This window comes from Orycteropus afer, unplaced genomic scaffold (assembly GCF_000298275.1).
Source record: "Orycteropus afer afer isolate SDZICR_OR568_19922 unplaced genomic scaffold, OryAfe1.0 scaffold00276, whole genome shotgun sequence".
NCBI classification, from domain to species: Eukaryota; Metazoa; Chordata; class Mammalia; order Tubulidentata; family Orycteropodidae; genus Orycteropus; species Orycteropus afer.
The window spans coordinates 3,774,723-3,778,701 of NW_006921863.1; positions in this window are offsets into that span (position 1 = coordinate 3,774,723).

Genomic DNA, 3,979 nt, shown 5'->3' on the forward strand with positions numbered 1-3,979 from the left:
TTTTAACATAATAATAATAAAAAAGAAATAAACTTGAGAGTACAGTCCTGGGAAAAGAGACCCAAAAGGATGCTAAATTCAAGGAATGGTCATTTCTCATTTGAACTGTAGTTCTTTCAACTCACCCCATGATTTTTCTTTCTCCACCTTACTCTTGTTCTTTTCATGTTCCATTCCTAAGCCTGATACAAAATTCTCTGCTCTTTCTCTCTCTAGTTTTTTTTTCCCCTTTGTGTCTCCATGATATATATTATTCAGTGCTGAGCTAAAATCATTATGCTTTGTTAAATACCAGCTATTGGAAGCCCCTTGAAATCATTCAGTTTTCAGAATAGAACTCCTATCTTAAGTTTCATATCATAAGTATGTTTATGCTACTTGATTATAGTTTCTAAGTGAATTCTATCTTTTAAATGTCATGTCCATTTTTGTTTCTGAGGCAAAATGGGCTCTGGTCCAAACGAGCAAGGTTCACTTGTATGAACTTCATTCTTTTTGTCCAGACTTTCTTTACTGTTCTTGAACATTTCAGAGTAATTGGGTTGGAGAGCAGACCTTAGGCAGGACTTCCCTTTGTAGATGCCACCCCCGGGGTGGTAACACATCCTATTTGCCCTAACTCTGGCCTGGCCTGTCTGTGTCACAGAACAACCAGCTTTAACCATGCTGAGTGGAAACAAGAAATAGAAACTCCTTGGGTTGGGAGAGTACTCCTGCTGTGCAGGTACTTTTTTATCCAACTTTAACATGAAAAGAACTTGGTAGAAAAGAAAACATGAAGCTCTAGAAAAGAACAACAATAGCCATGTGTAGGCAAAATCAGAGTGAGTTGTGTATTCCAACTCTCCATGGGGATTACGCTGGGGAGAGAGGAGGCTGCTGGGCCTCTTCTAGTCGGTCAGATGGCTGCGCAAAAAAGTAAAACCCTAGTGTAATCTGTCTGTTCCTCATGTGCTGTTGAGCCCCGACTCCTGTCCTCTGCTCCAGCTGGAGCCCACATGGAAACAAAAGCACAATGATGTCTGTGAATTCAATCCTGAAATCTCTGTCTACAGGAAGACATGGTCCTAGAATGGCAAAGATGTGAGAGCTCTTTAAATCAGCAGGAAAGGCAGATCGCCCAATGAGCTCCTGCTACATATCCAATACTGCAAAGTAATTTATATGCTTTATTTCATTTAATATCTACAACGACCTCATGAGATAAAGACTGTAGTAGATTCCCATTTTATGGTATTGTAAACTGAGGTTCAAAGAGGTTAAGTAACTTTCTCAAGCTCCAAATTTAGAGACAAAAATGGGATTTGAATCTAAGTCTGCTTGGCTCCAAATCATATACTTTCAAAAGGTTTACTGCCTTACAAGCTAATGAGGCAAAAGGAACTAACTTTTGGTCTATACTTTTTTCTTTACTTCATATAACTTCAGAAGCCACTCATCGGAAGGAAGGTTGGGCAATCTACTTCCGTAGTGCTACCGCCTTGGAAACCCAAGGAGGGATGGCTGTGAGTAGGGTCCGACTTCATGGCACATAACAACAACATGTAACCTCAAAGGGGAACAAATATTTTGACTATCTAAAGGATCCTGGACAACTTGTTCTTGTCTTTAAGATGGTGAATGCTTTAGTCTGACTGTTTATCATAAGACAGTTCTAGATAAGTTCATAAAAAATTGATGATGGTATATACATATGTTATACTTGTTGGATGGTAATGACCAATATATTTAGCTAGAGAGTAAAAACAGTTAATCCAGGAACAAAAATAAACTTGAAAAGTTTACGTGGAAAATTCACCTCTCACCCATTTTTTCAATAGTCAGGAGAGGGTTCTATGGATTGCCCTGTTAATTTCTTCAGTTCATTAATTAATTGCCTTATGCAGATGCAGGAGCTCTGGTAGCATAGTGCCTAAGGCATTTGACTGCTAACCAGAATGCTGGCGGTTCAAGCCCACCAGCCACTCCTCAGATGGAAGATGGGGCAATCAACTTCCATAGTGATACTGCCTCAGAAACCCAAGGAGAGGTCGCTATGAGTCAGGTCTAACTCGACGGCACATAACAACAACAACAACATGCAGATGCAATCTTGTAAAAAAGAAATGAAAAGATGCCTCCAATGGTATAGTAAATATAACATGTTTCAAATGACTTGAAAACTGTGTCTACACAAAAACCTGCATGTGAATGTTTACAGCAACCATAATCATAATTGTGAATGAATAAACAAATTGTGGTACCATAAAATGGAGTATTATCAGTGATAAAAATAAGTGAGCTGCCAAGCTTCATAAAGACTTGGAGGAAATTTAAATACATGTTGTTGTTGTTATGTGCCATTGAGTCAGACCTGACTCACAGCGACTCCTCCTTGGGTTTCCGAGGCGCTATCACTATGGAAGTAGATTGTCCAACCTTCTTCTGAGGAGTGGCTGGTGGGTTTCAACTGCCAGCCTTCTGGTTAGCAGTCAAGTGCCTTAGGTTCTACCCTACCAGAGCTCCTATTTAAATGCATACTTCTAAATAAAATAGAAGGAACTCTGGTGACATAGTGCTTAAAGCATTTGTCTACTAACCAAAAGGTTGGCTGTTTGAAACCAGCTACTCTGTGAGAGAAAGATGAGACAGTCTGCTTCTGTAAAGATTTGCAGCCTTAGAAACCCTATGGGGAAGCACAACTGTGTCCTATAGCATTGCTGTGAGTTGGAATCAACTGGATGGCAGTGAGTTTTATAAGTAAAAGAAACCAATCTGAAAAAACCTTATATTTTATAATTATATAGTAAGTATACTATATAATTCCAACTATATGACATCCTGGAAAAGGTAAAACTATAGAGACAGTAAAAAGGTCAGTGGTTACCAGGAGTTAAGGGAAAGAGAGGGAGAGATGAATGGGTGAAGCAACAGGGCATTTTCAGGACAGTGAAATTATTCTGTATGATAATGTAATGGTAGGCACATGGTATGCATTTGTCAAAATCCATAAAACTACATAACATAGAGTGAATTCTAAGGTAGACCATCGACTTTGGTTAACTATAGTGTTTCAATATTGGTTCATCAATTGCAAAAAAAGTATCACACTAATGAAAGAGGTTAATAATAGTAGAAACTATGTACAAAGAGGAAAGGGAGTATATAAGAACTCTATGCGCTTTCAGCACAATCTTTCTGTAAACCTAAACTGCTCTAAAAAATAAAGTATAAATATGTTGTGTCATGTTTTACAAGATACAATCAGTTAATCCATTGCCATAAAGGAAACCACCAGAGGATTTAGCACTCATTTAGTTTAGTCAACAGAAGCTTTCTGTGCTCTCAATCTTCTCACGGGCCTAATGTTCATGAACATACTTGTTTTGAGCATTTCATGTGGGATGCAGAATTCAGATTTCTCTGCAAACTGATACTGTTTTGTAAGATAGATATTAATACATCATTGACTAATAAATATAGGCAGCCCCTGGGTTCAAAGAAGACCCATTCGTAAGTGTGTTTTTAAGAATTTGTGGGTAAGTTGGAACAGGTGCATACATGTCTTATTTAGCCTTAGTTTAGAGCAAGAAAAGGCTCAAAGATTTTCAATGATTTAAAAGCTGCATGGGCAACAAGAGAATATGCTTTTCATGAAGAATTTGGGAGCAGGGCTTGGTTCAGTCATTCAAAGTGAAGGAATATTTACATACCATCAAGGGGCAAATATGAGTTATGTGTAAGTCGTTGTTGTGTGCTGTTGAGTCATCCCTGACTCGTAGAGACGTTATGTACAACAGAACAAAACACTACCTGGTCCTGTGCCAGCCTCATGATTCCTACTATTATACCTGAGCCCATCACTGCAGCCATGGTGTCAATCCATCTCATTGAGGCCCTTCCCTTTTTTTGTTGCCCTCCACCTTACCAAGTATGACATCTTTCTCCAGAGAATGGTCCTTTCTGGCAACATGACCAAAATGTTGTTGTTGTTGTTGTT